Source organism: Mandrillus leucophaeus, unplaced genomic scaffold (genome assembly GCF_000951045.1).
Source record: "Mandrillus leucophaeus isolate KB7577 unplaced genomic scaffold, Mleu.le_1.0 Scaffold119, whole genome shotgun sequence".
In the NCBI taxonomy this organism is placed as follows: domain Eukaryota; kingdom Metazoa; phylum Chordata; class Mammalia; order Primates; family Cercopithecidae; genus Mandrillus; species Mandrillus leucophaeus.
In genome coordinates this window covers 901621-925290 of record NW_012100209.1, presented here as the reverse complement: position 1 = coordinate 925290, position 23670 = coordinate 901621, and the positions used below count along the sequence as shown (strand labels likewise).

General features: G+C 40.5%; 1 protein-coding gene across 1 annotated transcript in view; it reads left to right on the top strand.

The window, feature by feature from the left end:
- Window positions 1-4107: 4107 nt before the first annotated feature.
- LIFR (leukemia inhibitory factor receptor alpha) overlaps window positions 4108-23670 on the top strand; it is a 119089-nt gene continuing 99526 nt past the window's right edge. The window contains exon 1 of the mRNA XM_011966107.1: window positions 4108-4251. The gene's annotated coding sequence lies outside the window, so the exon portion shown is untranslated. The remainder of the gene's footprint in view (window positions 4252-23670) is intronic.

The following is a 23670-nucleotide window of genomic DNA, read 5'->3' as shown; positions in this document are numbered from 1 at the left end:
CTTTGGAATGCCCTTACTGAGAGGATGGGTCCATTCAGATGGTCAGAAGGCTTAGAATTTTATTTTTGGTTTATAGCTATTTCCAGAAGTTTAATGATGGAGAGAAAAGGTTTAATTAATTTGTTAATTAAATGCTTAAGCATTTTTAAAATTTTTGTAAAGTATCTGAAGCTGTCCCCAACACCAAGGAGTCTGTAAACTAATTGAGAAGATAAGTTATAGATTAAAAAATTAACTGAAAATGCAAGACATTGAGAGATTATTTGGCACTTTCCATACCAGGCCTGTTTCCACTCCACACTTTTATCCCTCTCTAATTTCATTCACTCTCACAGCTTCAAAGACCACCTGTAACATAGGCCCTATGTACTAATGATGACTCCCAAACTGTGCCTTGGATCCTGACCTTCCCACTGATCTCCAGGTTCTCAAGGTCTATGCTTCAAACTGCACCCTGAGGACTTCCATCTCAACTATTATCATACCCTATGGATTCTGTGACTGAGCCAGTGACCCTTTCAGTAATGGTGCCAGGAAGTCCAGCTTGGGATCACTCTATTGAAAATGCATATCTTAGCTCTAGGACTTTAAGGCAATGGGTTTCTGTTTCCTGGAGAGCTAGGTGCTGCCTTTGGTTTATGCTATAGATGTCAGAATGGGAAACCCTTGTATTTATAAAACCCTTATTCCTGACTCACTTTCTGTCTTTACTCTTTGTTTTTTCTGTGACTCATTTCTAAGTTATGCTCTTTCTACTGGTAACACAGCTCCTGGGGGAAGCCTGCTCATTCTCTTTCCTGGCCATAGGTCTAGATAATGTTTAGGACCCAGAAGAGGGCATGGAAGAAGGTTATACCCATTTGTCATCTGAGAAATCCATGCACTTTTCTACAAGATAAGAATAATCATAGCTATCTCAAAGAAAGTAAAGTGGATGAAAGGAGATAATGAGTGCACATTATCTTATGGTGTTAACCAATATTTATTGAGGTTTCAGTATGCACCAGGCATTGTGCTAGGCATAGACACCTGCCTAAGAGTTCCTTACGGACAAGGAAGTAAATTATTATAGCAAAGTGGGAACGACGCTGCAATAGGAGTAAGATACATCCTATGCTAGGGGAAGTGCAGAAAAGGGGCAAGCAGCCCAGTGTTGAGGAGGTTAGGGCAGACATCGTGGAGGAGTTGAGAATGAGTAGCAGTTAGCCACTTGAGGAGTGTCAGGGGAAGGGGCAGGGGGTGGTGATGCAGGCCTGCAGAGAAAAAGCTCAGTGGGTTGGAAACAGCTATCAGTGATTCACTATGGCTGACACTAGGGATGTTAGGTAGAATGTGGCAGGAGCCATATTGAAAGTGTGCCTTTTGGGAGGCCGAGGCAGGCAGATCACCTAAGGTCAGGAGTTCAAGACCAGCCTGGCTAACAGGGTGAAATCCCATCTCTACAAAAATACAAAAATTAGCCAGGCATGGTGGTGCGTGCCTGTAATTCCAGCTACTCGGGAGGCTGAGGTGGGAGAAATGCTTGAACCCGGGAGGGGTAGGTTGCAGTGCACCAAGATTGCACCATTGTACTCCAGCCCGGGCAACAGAGCAAGACTCTCTCTGTTTAAAAAAAAAAAAAAAAAAAAAAGTGTGCCTTAAAATACAAGGATATTTCTATTTTATCCTGAAGGCAATAAGAAACCAGTCTTAGCCATGGAGTCACTGCCGTAGATTTGTTTCTTAGAAAAAAATACATGAATCCTGGATGCAGCTGAGGAAAGTGAGTGAATTTCTAGAGTCTAATAAGTGTTTCTCAACCTTTTTTTTTTCATTATCACCTCCTAAGGAGGCTTTTTAGACATTATTTTCCCAAGCAACCCACCAATCCCCATGAAACTTTAATACCCCAGAAATGCTATCTATGTCTTTATGCACTGTATGTGCTTTACGCACAAAATAAATAACTTTCTTGCTCCATCCACCCCCACTCAACAACCAACTTTCACCTTCTGAGGACTGCTAATATGACATCCCTCTAGACTAAGCCCATGAAATACTTGCCCACCACTGCCATGCTCCGTCTCCAACTGGTCATCTACCAGCATCCTAGCTGGATTCCCTCTTTGTCACTCTAGCACAGGGGTTCTCAACCTCTGCATTTGGGGCTGGATATTTCTTAGTTGAGCAAGGCTATCCTGTGCATCATAGGATACTGAGCAGCATCCCTGGCCTCTGCCTTTGGAAGCTACTAGCACTCCCTCACCCAGTTGTGACAACCAAAAATGTCTTCAGACATTGCCAACATCCCCTAATTGAGGTCCACTACTTTGGTGCTTTAGTCCCTAGTTCGTCTACTCCTACAAGCAATATATGCAATTACAGTGACTAATTTTTCCTCCCCAGAGAGATAGCACCTCTGGGCTGGAGGGATGCTAGGAAGGAAAAGTCCTTGTCCTTCTGGCATCCTCTCACCCCACGAACTACTTCTGTGTCTTTTCTTTTGTAACTCTGAACTCTCCAGTTCAGGCCTCCAGGTCCTAAGTTCATAATCTCATTACAACTAATCCTGTTTACAGCCATTCTCTTGGCAGAACAATCTTGTCTGGACCAAGGCTCTTTCCTTACCACCCAGTGTTCTTGTTGCTCCATTGTTCCTGGGGACTCTGGCCTGGCTGAGTATAAGCTTTCATTGATAGGGTTTATCCTGTTTACAGGGAGTCTGCAGAAGGGCCTCATCAAATACTTCCATCCCTTCCTTCAATAAATGGCTCCCTTTGATCTGTGCAAGGCAAAACTTTGTTTATCAGAAGCTGGGCTTCCTCTAGCTGATGATGGGGACATCCTGTCCCAGAAAGGCTCCCCAAAATAACACCTTCTGAATTTCAGAATATTTTCAGGTTCCTCTACTTTGGAAGCATTTTTTTTTTTTTTTTTTTCGCATGACATCTCTTATGGCAAGCAAAGAAAGGAGCTGATTTTGCATTTTGAAGCCCAAGGTAGCACAAAGTTGAACAGGTCACCGCCAAAAACGAGGAAAGGACAGTGTTGATAATAATATAAACATGTGGAACCAGAACAGTATACAAGATTCAGGTGTAATCCTTTTTCATATTGTCAATTTAAAACTAGAAGTTATCTAACAAGGTGAAAAAGAGGTCATGGGTGTCAGTCATCTATATAACAGGATGGTAGAAGCTAGCTGAATTATGTGGATGAATGGTAAGGGCGATTTTACATTTTCTGAGCCAGGTAAAGTGCTCTATTTACAGCAGTGGTTCTCAAAGTGTGGTCTCTAGTCCAGCAGCATGACCTGGAAACTTTTTAGAAATGTAAGTTATCAAGCCTCATCCCAGATAGTGAATTGGAAACTCTGAAGGTGAGACCCAAGCACCTCTAAGCTAACAAGCCCTTTCAGTGCTGTGATTCTCATGCATGCTGAAGTTTGAGAACCTCTGAGCTGCCTCAATATTTCTCAAACTTCGGCGTACACAAGAATCACTTAAGAAGCTAAAATGCAGATTCCCAGATCCCATCCCTAAAGATGCAGATTCACTTGGTCTAGAGTGGACCCAGGGAAGTTTGCATTGCTAATAAGCACCCCAGGGTGATATGGGTGCAACTGGTCCATGAACCAAGCGTCGAGGAGCATTGGCCTGTGTATAAAGGAGTGGTAGAAATTGTCCGTATTGCTCCAGTCTTATTCTAAAGAGGCTCCCTCCGTGGCTAAGAATGAGCCAGTATCTCAATTCATCTTCCCTTCCCAGTCATCTCATGAAGTAGGCTGCTAAGATTACCTATTGTGGCAGGTGGTTCTTTTCAGGATTACTCTAATACTAGAAGGTTAGATTGGCCCCATGGATTCCTTTCACACTGACATCTGAAGCACATTGCTAACTCCTAACCTGGGGTTGGACTCATGCTGCTGGCCTGGAGGCAAAAGCTTTTTATCCCATTACTAGTTCCTTGAACCACAATCCAAGTCACAATTTGGTTTTCCCAAGAGTTTTGTTTTGCACTGCTGATGCATTCCAGTCATTGTTGGGATGCATTTTCCTTCTCCTCTTTCCCTCCAGCCCCTGGGCAATGCCACACATGTATATATAGCCTCCTAGTGTGAACTTACTCAAATCCTAACCCTCTCTCCCAGAACGTGTCTCTGCTGCAAGGCACCGGGCCCTTTGCTCTGCAGAACTGCACTTGCAAGACCGCTGTCAACTCCTAATCCCAGCTCAGAAAGGAAGCCTCTGCGACTCATTCATCACCCTCCAGGTACAGTATTGCTGGGGTTTGCTTCCTTCCTTCCTGGCTTTGTGTCCCATGTCCCCTTCAATCTAAAGGACCTGTCCCTTTAGATTTCTTTCCACTCTGCTTTAATACCAGTTGTGAGGGGCTTTCGGGGCTCTGACCTTGCCTCTTTGTCCTACAAAAGAGTATTTCTTGTGTGGTTTCCTGTGATCTGTACTCACCCAGACTTTCTCTAGTCAATCCTTGGCATCCTACAGGGACGGTCCTCCTCAGTCTTCAGGCACTGTAATGATACCAGCCCTTGTTTAGAGACCCAGAGTAGAAATGGTCGCTGTGTACGGTTGTACAGTTTGTGCACTGTACAGACACCTGAGGAAGAGAGCAAGTGGGTAGGAAAATCCAGCTTGCACTCTGCTCACCAAGATGAGTGAAGCTGCTCTGTGGAAACCCGGAGGAAGGTACATTCTTTTGCTTTTTTTCCATGTTGGATATTGATAGAATCACATATAACTACATTAGATTATCAGCTAAAACCAGATTAGTGTGTTTTATTGTCATGTCATTGTGTACGTGAACATGAAGACTCTCAGAGTGCCTGAAAATATTTTATGAGAAATAGTTAAATAGGTTCCCTTTCTATTTTTCATTACTAGACTTTATTTCTTAGAGCAGTTTTAGGTTTACAAAAAACCTGAGCACAAAGTACAGAGAGCTTCATATACCCCTGCCCACCCCATCCACCCCACTCCAAGTCTCCCCTATTATTAACATCTTATGTTAGTGCGATACATTTGTTGCAATTGATGAATCAATATTAATAGATTAGTATGAACTAAAGTTCATAGTATTCATTACTATGTATACTATGTATACCCTTCGCGTTGTGCATTCTATGGGTTTTGACAATCATGTGATGACATATATGCACCCTTAAGGTGTCTTACACAGTAGCTTCGTTGCTATTGCTAAAACTCCGCTGTGCTCCACCTGTTCATCCTCCTTTTCTTCCCTGCCTTCTCCAGGCCCTAACAACCACTGATCTTTTAACCATCTCCATTGTTTAGAGGAAAGTACATTTTTTTTCTTTGTACAAAGAACTATCTGCCAGCCAAAACCACAGGATGCTTCTGCCCAGAGGGACACCATTTTTAAAAATATGCACAAAGGTTCTATCGCAGCCAGCCAATGCCTTGAATCCAAGCTCTAACCCAATTCAAGACCTTTCCCGGGATCACGTCCGTGTGTCCTGTCTCTCTTGTTTTCCCTTATCCATCTAGCATATCCTTTTCCTGGTAAACATTTCTATCTTTGTCTGTTTAGGCTGCTATAACAAAAATACCACAGTCTGGGTAGCTTAAACAAAAATCATTTATTTCTCACATCTCTGTAGGCTGAGAATTCCAAGATCAAGGCACCAGGCAGAATCAGAGCCTGGTGAGCACCCACTTCCTGGTTCTTAGAGGACTTTCTTATCATGTCTTCACATAGCAAAAGGGACAAGGGAGCTGTCTGGGGTCCCTTTTATAAGGGCACTAATCTCACTCATGAGGCCTCCACCCTCAAACCTAATCCCTTCTCCAAGGCCCCACGTGCTAATACCATCACATTAAGGGTTAGAATTTTAACATATGAATTTGAGAGAGACATAAATATTCATTCTGTCGCAATTACCTTAGGCGCCCCTCTCATCTACCCACCCGTCCATCTCCCTCCTCTTCTCTGATACATCTTCTATGTCAGCCCTGTCTGAAAGCATTTTCTGCAATGATGAGAATGTTCTACCCCTGTGCGGTCCAATATAATAGCCACTGGCTGCATGTGGCTATTGAGCACTTGCAATGTGTCTCATGTGACAGAACTGAATTTGTAAGTTACATTTCATTTGAATAATTTAAACTTAACTCCATGTGGCAAACAACAATTGTGTTAGACAGCACAGGTTTAAGTTTTTACCTATGCCAGATTCCCCATTCTAATAGAATTCATAAACATTCCTCCAGTATTATACTGAACATCCTCCCCTTCCTCTCCCACTTTTTTTGTTTGTTTGTTTGTTTTTTGTTTTGAGACAGAGTCTAGCTCTGTCGCCCAGGCTGGAGTGCAGTGGCTCAATCTCGGCTCACTGCAACCTCTGCCTCCCAGGTTCAAGAGATTCTCCTGCCTCAGCCTCCTGAGTAACTGGGATTACAGGCATGCACCACTACGCCCGGCTAATTTTTGTATTTTTAGTAGAGACAGGGTTTCACCATATTGGTCAGGCTGGTCTTGAACTCTTGGCCTCGTGATCCGCCCACCTCAGCCTCCCAAAGTGCTGGGATTACAGGCATGAGCCACCACGCTCGGCCGCTCCTTCCCCTTGATTCTTTCCTGGCTAATCAGAAAAGATACAATTCTTCCTGACCCCATTGCTGAAATAGTCAGCTACAATGTCCATTACATTTATTACCGTTAAATTTGCATATATATGTACAACTGTTATATATCCATATAAACTAAAAATAGTTTTAAAAGCATTAGTTTAATTTAATTAAACTAATTAAACTATTAGTTTTTTCTAAAAAATAGAAAAAATATGCACATATGCTGCTGTCTCATGTAACATATCTTTTTTTGTTGTTGTTCTAGACAGAGTCTTGCTCTGTCGCCCAGGCTGGAATGCAGTGATGCAATCTCGGCTCACTGAAATCTCCACCTCCCAGGTTCAAGCATTTCTTATGCCTCAGCCTCCCGAGTAGCTGAGATTACAGGCATTTGCCACCACACGCGGCTAATTTTTTGTTTTTAGTAGAGACAGGGTTTCGCCATGTTGGCCAGGATGGTCTCAAACTCCTGGCCTCAACTGATCTGCCCACCTCAGCCTCCCAAAGTGCTAGGATTACAGGTGTGAGCCACTATGCCCAGATTCACATAATGTACTCAAAATTTCTTTAATTTATGAAGCTAGTTGATGTTGCTTGACTATACCTTTTAATTCTTCCCTCTTTTTTTTCTTAAAGAAATTTCCAATTTCTTTAAAATTTTCTGTTTAAAACTCTATACTCCTAGAAAACAGAGTAGAGTTACATAACTAATGCTTTATTTGGCAAAAACTACAAGGCCATAGTTAGTAAGCTAATATGTGTCAGTTCAGATGATTGTGGCACCACCTTTAAGGTATGAAAAGAGAAGAAGGGAAGAAATAATAACACTGAAAGAAATTAAGAGTTGAAGTCCAAGAGTCAGCATGGAGTGGGGTTAAGGAACTATGGACTGTGGCTCTTGGGAGGCTGGAGTTAGTGGTAAGCATGTCTGTGCCACCAACCAGTCCAGGGCATTGTTCATATCACTGAATCTCTCAGAGACTCAGCTCTCTGCTTCACAGCATGCAGGTTTTCACTAGACACTCCAATTTAAGGTGTCTTCTAGATCAAAATGCTCTTTGGGTCAAACACAGTCTTGGGAATAACTAGGAAATTTGAGACAAACTTTTGTCACACAGACTATTTCACATCATCCCACCTCCTACACCCCCTTCTCCCACCTAGCAATGTTTGTGACGAATACACCAACTTTCCTGAGGACAAGAGCAAGACAATATTTTAAGAAACAACAAAACTCAATTCAGAGTGAGTCACTTGGCCTGACCATGGTGGCTAAACTGACCACAAAAGTTTGTGAATAGTCTATATGGTGTCCTTCAAACATCTGCACAAACCTTTTATTTCCAGTGCTTTGAACAGAAATAAACACAGTCATTAAGCCAAATTCTACATTCCACAAAACAGATGAAAAGTTAAAGCATAACGTGAAGTCCAAAACATTAGTGTGGAGTCCTCAGCTGAATACCTCTTGCCAGTATGCCCATGTGAGCAGTCAGTTAAACGCCTGGTGTCTGTTACATGAGCAGTGGGAAATCTTTGCATACAAAAATGTGTGAGTTGTACTAAAGTAAAATCAGTATTCTGGATCCCTTAGTGTGCACATAATTACCACTTAGGCTTCTAAGTGAAATGGTTTGCTAATGGCAACTAAAATGTGACATGGCCCAGAGTGAAAAAATTGATTCATAACTTGGGAAAGTTTGACTAGATTGCCCTTAGGCAAGTGCCTAGAGGGTTTTCCCATCTCTCCCTAAACTTGCTTCTGTCCCAATGTACAAAATACGAATAGGGTTGTCGTGAAGATTAAATGGAACTAGGGCAGGTCTTCCGGACAGATACTATTACAGTGCTGCAAGGCCTTCCTTCAGAATCCTTGGCACCATTACAGTTCTACATTTATTTATATCATCATTTGACTACTGTCCCTCAGCTGACTGAACATTCCATAAGGACAGGATTTATGTCAACTTTTTCTCAACATTGCATCCCTGCCTCCTCACAGAGCCTGGCATATAAAAGGGAGTCCATAAAAATATTTGACTGAAATGTGTAAGCCATTTGCAGTTACTGGTGTCAAATCCCTGGGTTTGGATCCTGTGTGCTTGGACGAGTAATGTTTCTGCCTCTGCCTTAGTTTCTGCTTTCTGTAAAGGGGAGATAATAATGGCATCTACTTGATTGAATAGTTGACAGTTGTACAAATTTAGTGGGATAATACTTGCAAAGAGCTTGGAACAGGGTCTGGTACATGGTGAGGACTCAATACATGCTAATGAATTTTGATGATGGTGGTGGTGGCGGTGGACATGCAATAAGTTCTTGGTAAATAATAGCTCTTCTTCTAATTGTTATTCACAGTCATCATTGAACAAGTATTTGCCTTTTGATTATCAGTCATAGGGTGGTCCTCAGTTACCTATAATATCACAGGACCACTGCTTTACCTTTCTATGTTATGCCAGGCACAAAGGACAGAGGCAGTGTCAAAGGAGTTATCCAAATGATGTTTACAATGGTACACAGGTCTCTAGGGTCCAAGGAAAAGTTACCAAGTATATTCCCACCTCCCCACTTTTATCTCCCTCTTACTTCCCAGTCCCTTCCCCCCATGCTTGTGTGGTCTTCTGGCTCTTGACCAGTCCTCCCTGGGGATTTTCAAGTCCCCAGCTTGCAAATCAGCCTCCCCTAGAGGATCAATCTCTACTCATCATAGTCAAAGGATGTAATCTGTTCTCATGTGGAAATAATTCATTCAGAGAAGGCAAATGATCAAAGCTTGTATTTCTGTATTCAGGAGAGGAAGAGAAAATAATAGAAAAGACTTGAGGCTAATTCTAGATCCTGCATTTACTAAGTCACCTCTGATAAATTACTTGGTGAATTATGTCTTAGGAAAACCATTGTTTTGGTAGGAATAATCAATGTGGGATCCGTGTCCCGGGTTTGTAAGAATTAAATGAGTTAACTGCATAGACGTTCTAGTTCCGATTAGATAAGTGAGTTTCTAAACAGTGAAAAGTAGAAATTTTGCCACACCCTGCCCTCACAATTCTAGCATTTCCAGGTTTCCAAATCTGGGAAATGTAGCTAAGGGCTTTTCCTCTCTCTAGGGACTCCCTTTACAAGTGGTGGAGCTACTTTCTGCCCAAGAACAAAGGAGGGAGGACACACACACACATTTTTTTCTCTGCCTTCTGACACTTTGCTATTGCAAATCTAATTTGGGAATTAAATTTTAATAATTCTAAAATCCCATGTCAGTACTTTCCATAAACTATTATTTAATGGAATAAGGCTATCAAATCTTATCTTTAACCCTTCTCCCATTTTTTTTAAATTTCATGATACCAGATTTGAATTTTATAGCATTTTCAGGAATCACTTGGGATTAATTTGGGATTCAATTTCACTTGAGAACTAGCTGTTGTAAAGTTAAATTATTTTTAATAAGCAAAATTACTTTCATCCATTTTATTTTTTTAATAGTTAAGGACCATTTACTTTGATATTCATAGTCCTCTAAAGTATAACATAAGCATTACTGTTTCTTGTTTAAACACGATCTAACAAGATCAATAGCTAACTTGTAAAAAAAAATGGGGAAAGGAGTTAGCCCTACACTTAAAGGAGGCAGTATCCCAAAGAATATGGTTTTTAAAATGAAATCAATAACAGAGCTCTTCAATGTAAAAGTATAATAAATACCAATAAACATATGCATAATTGGATCTACTTTATTTTTATGGGTAAAATGTATAAATGCATTGCTAAACTATAGATAGGTGATTTGGAGAAATAATGAAGTGCTCAGAACGTTTCATACACTTTCTAGAGTAATTCCAGTTCTAAAGAAAAGTTTCCAGGTAAATTCTCAAGTTCAGATCATAATGTGCCTTTTATCCTATTATGGGCCATTTCTTTCCTGAGCATTTAAAGGACAATATCTGAGATGTGCTTGATTAATCCATAGGGATTTAAGGCCTTTTGAAAAAGGTACTCAAAGACCTAAGCAAATATACATTCTGAATTTTATAAATACTGTATTATTTACTTATTTGTCTTAGCAAAATTGCATATCTTACTAACAACTGCAACTACATGTAACATTTAAAAAACAAGTAGGGAAGAAAAATGAGGTTTAGTTAAAATTGAAAATTCATTTCTTTTCTCTGTAATACTGACTTCTGTGAGGATTTTGAACAATGAGGTCAATAAAAGTATTTAAGCCACGGGGAATGATTGGACAGTCTTGCCATCCTGAATGATTGGACAGTCTCGCCATCATGCATACAGTGTCCTTCATATTAAAATTCTTCCTCAAGCCCTTTCTTCTCCCCTTCCTTCCTTTTCAGACTGAGCACCTGATCAGAGAAAACCTGCTTGGCTGTGTAGCTCTGAGAGTTTGGTTTCCCAGAGGACAGACTCTGGCCTCTCAACCTAGAACTTTCCATCTGTGTGACCTTGGTCTAGTGGCTTAACCTTCAGAACCTCAGTCTACTCATCTGCAACTGAGTACCCGTGTCGCATGTTAGTGTTGGCATTATATTGAATATTGGGGATTTTGCTAACGGGAGAATGAATTCCATCAAAACCTCCAATTGCAGTTAACTTATGCTTTGATATAATGTTGCTCTAGGTCAAAAATAAAATAGACCTTGGGACATGTATTAATGGATAGAGTCAGAAATACAGATTCCAAATTCTACAGTAGCAACTGAGAAGGAACAGAAGGCAGGGCATGTCTCCAGGCCAGGGCCTTTGAATCCCTACACCTAATGTAGGCCCAGGCACGTGGTAAGCACTAGGTATATGTGCTTTTGAAGGGTCTTTTGATGGATTTGTTAATGATAAGTTGCCCTGACTAGAATGAAGCTGGTAAAACTAGAAGGCAATAGAGATTTATGGATTAGGAGCAAAAGGTGGGAATCTAGCATGCTGGGTTCAAATTCCAGCTTTAAAGTGACTTTGGGCAATGTTATTTCTCAGATTCTGGGTTTGAATCTGATCATTCTTCTCCCTATTTGTCCCCCATCCCATATACTCTCTTAAAACAGTAACAACCACCACCACCACCACCATCTTTAATGGCTTTTCACTGCCTTCAGGACAAAGTTCCAGTGTGGCCCATAGCATCTGGTCCCTGCCTATCTCACCACTCTTCTCTTGCTAGTTCTCTTAGCTTAAGCAATAGTGGCCCTTTATTTTCCGTCCTTCAGAAGTGCTACCTGACTCTTTCTTCCTCCTGGGCCATCTTGTCCAATAGCATCTTGTCTCATCTGCCTGGAATGATTTTCACCTCCAGCACCAGTAACGCCTCCCTGTTTGACGGAATAACTCTTAATGCCCAGGCTTAAACATCTTTTTTATCTGTGAGGTTTTTCTTCCCATCCCTGTCTAGGTTAGGGCCCCTGGTATATGCTCCTCAGTTTCCCTCTTTCTTGACACTCACCGCATTGGGATGTCTGTTCCCCCATTAGACTCCATGCGATATTTGTGTGTTTGTAGAGGGCTGGGGTGGGGAGGGGTAAGGGGCAGGAGGTCTACTTTTTTCAGTACTGTATTCCCAGAGTATAGTCCTGTGGCTGTTCATAAAACTCACTGAATGGATGAGTGAAGGATTTAATATCAAGAGACCAACATCAGTCTACCTCATAGACTGATGAAGGGTAATGGAGATCAGCACAATTCTTGGCACATAGTTAGTGTCTCAGTCAATGGTGGCTATTATTAATAATACAAATGCTTAATTGATGGATTTGTTTCATTTCTACATTCTTTGGTGGACACTTTTCCAAAAACTAGAGTTAAAGGAAGATATGCAAGCTGCCATTTTGCATCCATTTGTCTGAAAACTATTTGAGAGTTTTAAAGCAGAGCGAGTTGAAACAATGTGCCAGACCTAAAATTGGAGCCAACACAGAAAATGGCTTTGATGTAATGGATCTAGTGTAATTGTGTGTTTGCAAGGGCCTCGGGTCTGGCTACGCTCCAGGTGCAAGCATCCCTAACCCAGTCTATCAATCAGATGTTACCAGTTTGAAGGTTTTTGTTTTTTTTTAAACTCAAATATGAGCGATGCCTATAGGAATCTACATGTTAGCACTTGGAAAATGACTACAGTATCACATAAAAACACAATTTGCAAAAGATAATTATGGAATCCACATGAAAGTCTTACATCTAAGGCTTCTAAATGAAAGGTGAATGCTATAACTGCAGCTAGAATTCTAAGGTAGGATTTTCATAATGAGGACCATGTTATGTACAGCTTGGTGTAACAGACTTGTATCTTCTTTTATTTAAACATTGTAAGTGTGAGACTTCTTTTATTTTCAACTGACCAGGTGTCTTAAGCTACAAACTTTGCTGAAAATTTAACATAGGGAGGATAGTTTGTCATGATTCTTAGCACTGAAAGAAACTGAGTTAAAAGAATGAGGCCATAATGTTGCTATGTCATGGGTCAGAGTCAATGTTTTAAAATTGACTTTTAATTGACACCTGCGTGACAAGAGTGAAACTCCATCTCAAAAAAAAAAAAAGAAAAAGAAAAAGAAAAGAAAAGAAAGAAAGAAAGAAAAAGATAAGCAAAGAAAAAAAGAGAACCAAAAGCTTTTACCAGAACCCCAGGCAAATATCTACTTATGTCTCAGTGGCTGGGAAAGTGGGGAAAAAGGGAAGGGATACTGGATAAGTAACCAGCAGTGATGCTACACTCGGCTTAGTTGCTTCATATTATCCGAGTTGCAGATGGGAAGCGGAAGGGGATTGACTGATCTGGGTCATCAATCGTGCTTTCTTGGTGGGGAGTGGATGAAGAAGAGAAGATGTGACAGGCCACTTCTGGCAGCTTCCACGTCTGTAATAGCTTGACTAGCAAGGGAACTCACTGACAATATTTTGCTATTGACTTATATTTTTAAAATTATGTTATTTAGAATAAAGTAGATAGCCATGTGAGCTGACCTAGATGCTTTCCTCCATGAGAAAAAAAATGAGCAACCATATGTAATGGTTCATATGTGACTCTGAATGACTGTGTGTCCCTATATTTTAGAAATCTCTGGGCCTTCCTGATGTCCAGGTTGACACGCAGCCTGTTTTGCCAAGTTGGAAAGAGATCTGAAAATCCCATTCCATTTTATTTGAAGAAACTACCACAGCATTTCTTCTTCTAACCCTAATGGGAAGCACATGGAGATCACTGAATGTTGGGAGCCCTTCTATGCCCAAATTATGTTTTTTAAGCAAAGGGCTATGATAAAGCGACCTCTAAACATGACCCTGGCAAAAGTCAACAGCCTTGCTTGTTCTGGCTATGTTCCTGATGTAATCCAGGGTTCTGGGAAGATTTACTTTCATTACAACCCCTTTTACTCTGTTCCTCATGGTCTCTTACATAACATGTATTACAGTTACTAAAACTGAAAATTTCATCTTTGAGCTAATTAAATGGATGTAATTTGTACTCGACTTCTTTCTTTTAGAAGAGCTGGTTAAGTCAGTATGCTGTACTGTTTTTCTAAAGCACACATAACTTAAAATCTCTTTATTTCTTTAATTTTTGTATTGAAGTAAAACTTTAGCTTTTGTACTCTATTACAAAGATAATAAAAAGACTTACGGCATCATCCAATTTTTCTTTAGCCATCATACAATATCCTATGAAGAATATTTCTTTGGAAAGCATTTTCTTCCTTTTAAAAAAATAAATTTTACTGTGTATGTTTGAGGCTTACAACACGATGTGAGGAGATGCATGTATTAATAGACAGTAAAACGGTTAGTATAATTAAGCAAATTCACATATCTATCCTCCCACATAGTCACTTTTGTGTGTGTGTGTGTGACAAAAGCTACTGAACTCTACTTATTTAACAAAAATTCCTAATGCAATACAATTTTATTACCGATAGTCCCTATTTTTCACATGAGATCTCTGGGTGTGTTCATCATACTTATCTGCTACTTTTTATCCTTTGACCTACATCTCCCTATTTTCTCCCCACTGACCCATAACCACTGTTTTATTCTCCTTGTCTATTTGATTTTTTGTTTTAAGATTACACATATAAGTTAGGTCATGCGCTATTTTTTTCTGTGTCTGGCTTACTCACTTAGCATAGTGTCCAGGTCCATTTATGTTGTGGCAAGCGTTAGGATCTCCTTCTTTTTTAAAGCTAAATAATATTCCAGCGTGTGTGTGTGTGTGTGTGTGTGTGTGTGTGTGTATGGATATATGCCACATTTCTTTATCCGTTCATTTGTTGACACTTAGGTTGTTTCCATGTCTTGGCTATGGAACAGTACCACAGTGAACACGAGAGCACAGATATCTTTATGAGTGGGTGATTTCATCTTTGTGTGTATACCCAGAAGAGGGATTGCTGGGTCATATGGTAGTTCCATTTTTTAAATTTCTTTAGGAGCCTCCATACTGTTTTCTCTAATGGCTGTATCAATCTAAATTGCCACCAACATTGTACAAGGGTTCTCTTTTCTCTACCACCTCACCAATATTTGTTATTTCTTGACTTTTCAATAATAGTCCTATTATCAAAATGGTGTGATATGGTATCTAATGAGAATGAGATGGTGTCTCACAGTGGCTTTAATTTGCATTTCCGTGGTTGTATTAATCCATTTTCATGCTGCTGATAAAGACATACTCGAGACTGGGTAATTCATTAAAAAAAAAAAAAAAAAAAAAAAGAGGTTTCATGGACTCACAGTTCCACGTGGCTGGGGAGGCCTCACATGGCGGAAGGCAAAAGGTACACCTTCCATGGCAGCAGGCAAGAGAGAATGAGAGCCAAGCGAAAAGGGAAACCCCTTATAAAACCGTCAGATCTCATGAGACTTATTCACTACCATGAGAACAGTATGGGGGAAACTACCCTCATGATTCAATTATCTCCCACTGGGTCCCTCCCACAACATATAGGAATTACGGGAGTTATAATTCAAGGTGAGATTTGGGTGGGGGCACAGCCAAACCATATCAATGATGTTTAGTGATGCTGAGTACCTTTTTCCTATACCTGTTGATCATTTTTATGTCTTCTCTGGAGCAATGTCTGTTCAGGTTCTTTACCCCTTTTTAAATCAGGTTATTTATTTTTCTGGTATTGAGTTATAATTGTTCTTTATAAATTTGGGGTATTAACCCCTTATCACATATGTGCTTTACAAGTACTTTTCCCCAGTCTGTAGGTTGCCTTTTCTTTTAGTTGACTGTTTCCTTTGCAGTGCAGAAGCTTTTTAGTTTGATGTTGTCTCATTTATTTATTTTTGCTTTTGTAGCCTGAACTTTTGGTGTGGGTGTTTTCTTAATATACTAATAAGTTCTCATGAGAATTGGTTCATTTCCAAAAATCCTTGCATGGTGCTTACATATGAAAGTGAAAATCTACATTAATTAACATAAAGCATATGATTAATAGTAGAAACACTCCATTCTCCAGGTATCATGAAAATATTAGCATATGTTAGAATGTCAGATCAAAAAAATGTTTTAAGTTGTACCATATTACTGATCATGAAATTTATAAATCATAATTTTGGACTTCAGTTCAACAGCAGTTCCATGTAACAAGCAAGCATCAACTGAACATGTTAACATGTTATGTATGTGCAAGGCACTCTGCTCAGAGTATAGAGAGGAATTAGCATACTGCAGTGCCTGTTCTCAAAGGACTCTTATTCCATCAAGAGGAAACAGACAAATCAACAAATAATTACAATGCAATGCGATCAAACACAAGATAAAAAGTTACACAGAGACCGGATTTAACTCTGTTGGAGGATGGTGAAGAGAGGGTGTCAGAGAGGGTTCAGAAGGAAGGCAATGCCTGATGAATAGCTTCTTGATTGAAGGGTGCTGAGGAAGTGGCAGCAGGGCATTCCCTGGGCAGAAGGAAACCAAATAAGGGTTGTGATAAAAGTGCAGATTAGCAGTGATGAGAACTGAAACTAAGACAGTGCCAGTGAAATGCTGGCAGGGGATGAATCTGCAGTACTTTGGAGCTAACACTGAAAACCTGGCAATTTGATTTCGTATTGTCCAAAAAGGTTACTAAAAATGAAACTTACTGGTGGTTCATGGAGATAATTTTGCTGGTCTTTTCTTTTTAATAGATCACTCGATTTGAAGCAAAGTTTTAACAAACACTATATATGTATAATTTATTTTAATTTGAATATTTTATTTATATATATACATATAAATTCCCAAGGCTGTTTGCATAAGTAGTATATTTCTAAGGTATTTGTTCTTGCATAGCAACAGACTGAAGGCAAAATAAGAAAAGGATGTAAGTATTTAGTGAACATGAAGAAAAAACCAAATTGAGTCTCACTGATCCTTCCATCTCCTTTCTGCCTGATTGAAGGAGTTACTTGGTGACCTACCTCTGCATATTAGTAGATAAGTGTTCCCAATCCTGTCTAATAAATTGCCAAGCAACAAGCTGCCTGATGTATTCATTCTATCAATATGTTCTGAGATGCTTGGAACCGGCAACAGAGAAATCAAGAAGAGGCTGTAGCCAGGCATGGTGTCACGTGGTACTTGGGAGGCGGAGGAGCAGGGATCACTTGAGCCCTGGAGTTTGAGGCTGCAGTGACCTATGATCATGAGACTGCACTTCAGCCTGGGCAACAGAGAGGACCCCCTCTCTAAAAAAAAAAAAAAAAAAAAAAAAAAAAAAAAAAAAGGTGGGGGGGGAAGAAATAGTCATTTGTCCAGTGTAATAAGCACATTCTTAGAAGTAAGGCTTGCAAGAATGCAGAGAAGTGAGCTAACTCTGCCTCGTGGCAAAAGAAACGCTTCACAAAAGAAGTGATAATGCAGCTTTGAAGGTTTTAAGAATGGGGAAAAGGAGGAACGTGTGATGGCATTCAAATATAGGATATTGTGTGAGATTACATTATTGTTTCCAATGATTTGTTCCATCTCCCTATGACAGGGTTATATTTCCCTGCCCCATTTAAGGTCAGTTTTGGCCATGTGACTTGCTTAGGCCAATAAAATGTGAACAGATGTGATTTGTGTCATTTATGAGCAAAATTCATCCCAACATTCCAATATTACTCTTCTCCCTCTGACATGTGAGAAAACCATTTCCAGAAAGGACCTGCTCATTCCATTTCAATCCCAGAAAAAAAGACTCTTGGAATAAAGCAGAGGCCAACCTGCAGCCAATGTGTAATATACATGCAAGAAATAGACCTTGCTGTTGAAAACCTCCAAGACATGGGATGCTGGTTACAGCAGCATACCTTAGGAAAGCTGATTAACACAGAAATAGTCACTGAAAAGGCACAGGACTATGAAAGGGCATGGAGTGGTTGAGGAATGGTGAGAAGTTCAGATTGGCTGAGAGTGTAGACTCTGCATTTAGGGAGAGACACCCAGATATACTCCAGAAAGGTAGCCTGGGAACAGATTTTCAAAGGATCTTTAAGGTCCTGCTAGGAAAGTTGAGTTTCAGTCTTTAAATGGTAGAAAGCCAGCAGAAGCTAAGGAGTGACCTGGTAAGATTTTTTTTCTCAGAAAGATGACTCTGATAGGAGGGGAATGACGCTAGTACCAGGGAAATCAGCTAAAGCATCTTTATAATCCTAACCACCACTATTTATTATGCACGTACCATGTGTGAGGCATTTTGCGTCTATTTGCCAAAGTAATACTCACAACCGCCCCTTGTGGTAGATATTGTAATGATCCTTTTTTTATAGATGAGGAAACTGAGGCACAGAGAGGTGGAATAACTTGGCTAAGTCACTCCAAAAGACATTGTAGCGTTCGAGTTCCATCCCAAGCAGTCTGGGTGCCAGAATCCATACTCTTCACCACTATATCCCACTCTCAGAAGCCTAGAAAGTGGTAATAAGCATCTGAAGCACATGGAGCTAGAGAAGAAGGTCTCGAGTCTCATATTTATGGGGCTGCAGAGGCTGAAGGTGGGCATGAGGTGAAACTTAGGGGTGACAGAGATGGAGGAGCTACAGATAATGCCTCATTCTTTACTGAAGACGCTCAATCAGCGCTAAAGCAATGACTTGGAACATGGAAACAGAAGAGCAGGTTTAGGAAAGGAAAATGACGAGTTTTGCTTGGGATGCATCAATTTTGAGGCAGATGTGAGGCACCAGGTGGAGACGGCAGTTAGAATACGGGGTGGAGACAGATCCAGGTGGGGCAGAAGGCCAGATAGTAAATTAATTCACCCTGGCAGATGTAGAAAGTGACTTGAAAAGAGTGTCAAGGGAAGAATTTGGAGGAACCCTATGATTTAAGGGGTAGATCTAGGAGGAAGAGCCAGAGAAACTTTGACTGGGAGGCAGTGATAAAGGAAAGGAAGGTGGCAGGCAGAGAAGAGAGGATGGGTTTTCAAAATACTGATCGCCACCATGACTTAAAACTGGAGGAATTAGGAGGCAACCACAGCCACCTCTGTTTGTGGCACACTCCAGCCATAGTGACTTTGAGAAACAAGAATCTCCACTTCCACAGCAGCATAAATCACATCGTACCTTCTAAGTGTCCCAGTGGAGGAGGTGCGAAGATGCATTTGGGTGGAGGTGGAGAAAAAGTAGAAAATGAGCTTCCCTGATGATGACTCTTATGGATGTAAGTATTCTTATACTAACTTATAACTGCAGAACTTATTCATGAACTTCTAAAATGACAGATTCCCATAAATGGGGAAAAAAAAGTGTATTGCTTCAATTTACAGGAATTGCCTAATTCCAAACATAGTAATGAGAAGGATTTAAAATTAAAATCCTTTCTGGAACACTCTTTTACCTGGAAGAGCTAGCTTATTAGAGTCACCTCTTATGTGTTCTCCGTTAACACTATTACATTTCAACAGCCTGTAACTAGTTCAAAGAATATTCAGATATTTGCATAGAATTCCCCAGGTTTTTGGATGACCTAGTAGAATATTACATTTTTAAAAACATACGAATAGCTCAAAGCTACACAGAGTTTATTATGCAACATTCTATTAGGAAAAGCTCAAATGAAAGTTTTATAGTAGAAGAAAGTATTACAGTATTTTGTCTATAACATAAATGACTTTCTTGGTGAGTATACCTCAAACGATTGAGGTATGTTGAGATGGTGTTTGGAAAATGTTTCATGGAAGCAAACCTTGGAAACTTGGGGTTAAACAATCTAGATTTTATTTTTCTATTGCAGGACCTCTGAGAACCTTCAGTGTGCTGGTTTACATTGCATAGCTCTAGAGATGGGTATTATGTAGGAGTTCCTACATTTATCTGACCATACGTAGATTCCTCTCTTTTTTTTTCTCCAAAAAAACATTTGACCTACTTTATGAAATGTCCTATATAGCAGATTATATTTCTGTTCAAAATGTTGGCTGCTCCTCCCTGTGGTATCCTTCTTCTGTAGAAATGTTATCCTTCTCTGCTTCACTGACCCCAGGTGTGGCCACGTGACCTATTTTGGCCAATGTAACTTGGCTGTGGGTAAGGTGTGCTGCTTCTGTCAGACACTCGAAGAGCCAGGTGTAGTTCATCTTTTCTTTTTATCCTTTGCCACAAGACCAGCTATGTCCCAAAGTTTGTTCTGACATCTTAGAGTTCTGGGGAGTCCTTGAATGGAAATGGAAATGCATAAAAAATAAGTCTTTGAAATTGTAAGCCATTAATATTTTGCATCATTTGTTACCAGCTAACTGAGCCTAAGCTGACTAATGCTTTCTACTTCAAAGTATTTCTAAATTATCTGAATCTTTACCACTTTTCACAGGTATACTCATTCTGTATTGATTGTCTAAATGAGGAAGTGTTCTTGGAATTATTCTTTAGGTTAGGACAGTACACTTGGAGGTGAACTAAAAATACATATATATGAAACACGTCTTAAAGAAATGGTGTCTAGGCCGGGCGCAGTGGCTCACGCCTGTAATCCCAGCACTTTGGGAGTCTGAGGCAGGCGGATCACCAGAGGTCAGGAGTTTGAGACCAGCCTGACCAACATGGTGAAACCCCGTCTCTACTAAAAATACAAAAAGAAAGTTAGCTGGGTGTGGTGGTGCGCACCTGTAATCTCAGCTACTCAGGAGACTGAGGCATGAGAATCACTTGAACCCGGGAGGCAGAGGTTGCAGTGAGCACACCACTACACTACACACTATAGCCTGAGTGACAGAGTGAGCTCTGTCAAAAAAAAAAAAAAAAAAAAAAAAAAAAAAAAAAAAAACAGAAAAAGAAATGGTGTCTAGTAGTTACCTGGAATGAGTATTCTTGGCCGGGTGCAGTGGCTCACACCTGTAATCTCAGCACTTTCAGAGGCCAAGGCAGGTGGATCACCTGAGGTTGGGAGTTCGAGACCAGCCTGACCAACATGGAGAAACCCCTTCTCTACTAAAAATACAAAATTAGCTGGGCATGGTGGTGCATACCTGTAATCTCAGCTACTCTGGAGGCTGAGGCAGGGGGATCACTTGAACCCAGGAGGCGGACGTTGCCGTGAGCCAAGATCGCACTATTGCACTCCAGCCTGGGCAACAAGAGCAAAACTCTGTCTCAAAAAAAAAAAAAAAAAAAAGGAAAAGAAAAGAATATTCACAAGCTCCATTCTCAGAAATTCTGATTTAATGGGCCTTGGATGGGTTCTAGGAATCTGAATTTTAAACCAGCTATTACTAATGCAGGTGATCTGTTAACCACACTTTGGAAAATGCCACTCTAAAGCCACCATTCGATTAACAGTCATGTGATAACATGCATTTAAATAAACATCATTTCAATTTAAGAAGGCACCATGGAGGGTCTTCCTTTGAATTCCTGGAAGCATGTATGAAATCAGTTTTATCGCATTTGAGTTTATATTCATTATATTTTAGTGCAAAATATTTTATGCACAAATGATACTTTCATGCTTAAATGCCTATCTTGTTCAAAAAGCCTGGTTCTAAATGACCCTTAGCTTTTTCAAAAAATAAAACCAAAACCAATCTGCTTTTAAAAGATTAAGTTCTGTTACCAATGAAGATCAGGGGCTACTTCAGTTGCAAGTGACAGAAACTTAATTCAAACTGTCTTAAGCAAAACAAACATTGGTTACAGAGCTAAAACGTCCATGGTTTTTGAGAGGATGAAGTTCTTGGTTGACGGGGTAGGACATGTCAGAACTGGAGATAAGACCTTTGGGAAGGCGTCTGGGAGGTAGGGATGCTATCAGTCAGCAGGCAGGAAGAGGAGGGTATGCAGGTTCTTGTGGGAGGAAGACTAGGCAGGCACCTGGACTAGGCAGGCACCTGGGAACAGGTGAAGGGGTAGTCTAGGCAGATGACTGGCACTGGGGAGATTTGGCCAGGTGTGATAAGTGGAAGACCTGACAGCTGGGTAGGGAATAACCAGAAAGGTAAGGAGTAGGTGGGTAGGCAGAACGACAGGTGTCAGTCAGCTGAAATCAGGGCTCCACTTACAATTAGATCTAGATATGCAAAACGTAGCTTCAAATATCTGTTTCTTTCCATCAATCAGCACTACTTCCTCCTCCATTGTTAGCTTCATACTCAGACGTTAAGTCAGAATGAGAAGAAAGGAGAGGGAGGAGAATGAGTTGGCTGGATACCATGACCAGATGTTTAGAAACCAAATCATAAAAATCTTTTCAACTAGTGTCTTTGAATGCCTTGAGCTTTTCATGAAATTCTTATAACTTTCAGTATCTGTTTATGTCATCAGTGTCAGTTCAAATCGATTCCACTGACAGCTTGATCAATGATTTCCAATTTTATCTCAGACAAACGCAGTATGGTTCAATCAATGGTTTTGCTTATGTGAGCACTTTAGGATTGTGTCCACAGATCTATTTCTACTTACAAATTTAGTTTCAGACTGTTGCTTGACTAATTTCACAATTTTGTGCTTTGAATGTGTCTGAATATTGCCCCGAATCCCTCCCCGTAACAGGCATGAAGAAAACCTGAGATAGAAATAATACGCACTTGATTACTTGATCCTTTCTTATCACAGGCAACTAACTACTGTAACCAGATGATTCCCTGCTGACAGTATTGTGATACCTGCCAAAGAAACTGTCTAATGTCACGTTAGCACCTTAAAAATGACAACCAGCCAGGCCTCCAAGCCTTCTTTCACTCTTGGCGTTTGTAGTTGCTTGCTTATCGGATGGTATCTTGTTTCTATGACTCCAAGTGCTGGCTCGCATTATAGTCAACTGGAACCAAGAAAATGCCAGCAAGTCTGTCATGGAAAGCTAGGCCTATAATGCACAGGACAACCCTCTTTAACCAAAAATTATCTGGCTCTGGATGTCAAGAGTGCCAAGGTTGAGCAAGGTTGTGCCTGTTTTAGATGATCATAGGAACTCTGGCTCTTACCTGTGAGAAATTGAAGGGCATGATCAGGTTTTAAGCAAAAGGAATAATCATCCAAGTTACATTTTTAAACAGGATTGTTCTGGATATGATGTTGACCACAGATGGCAGTGGAGCAAGGAGGAAGCAGAGAGAACTGTTAGCAGATTATTGCAATAACAGACAAGAGATGATAGTGACTTAGACCAGCAGGGTGGTTTTTGATGTTCACAACTTTAAATTTGGTTCTTTATCCCTACCATAGAGATGAGGAAACAGAGGCTGAGGGAGGAATGTAACCAGGCCACATGGCTGATTAAACCACGGCATTAGTATGTGGGCCCAGGAGTGTGACTTCAAAGCTATGCTCTTTCCACAGGTTATGATGCCCTTGCCCCATCACCTTCCTCTGTATCTCTTTCTCAAACAAAATGCAAAACCAGTGACACAGGAGTAAATCCTAAAAAAAGCAACCTTCACAAAGTTCCTTTCCAGGCCTACTACTCCAAGTATCTGAGTTAAACCGACTTGAGCCTGGGTCACCTCAGTTACCCAAATCTGTCTCTTTAAATTTCCCCCTAAGGACAGGATTGGTCCCAGAACTCAGAGCAGGGATGAGTCTATAGGTGGGGGGCCTCTGGGTCCTACAGAAGATGGAGAAGAGATACAAGAGGTGGGAAACCAGTCCAGCACGTTTTCTGGATCAGCAGACTGTGTCA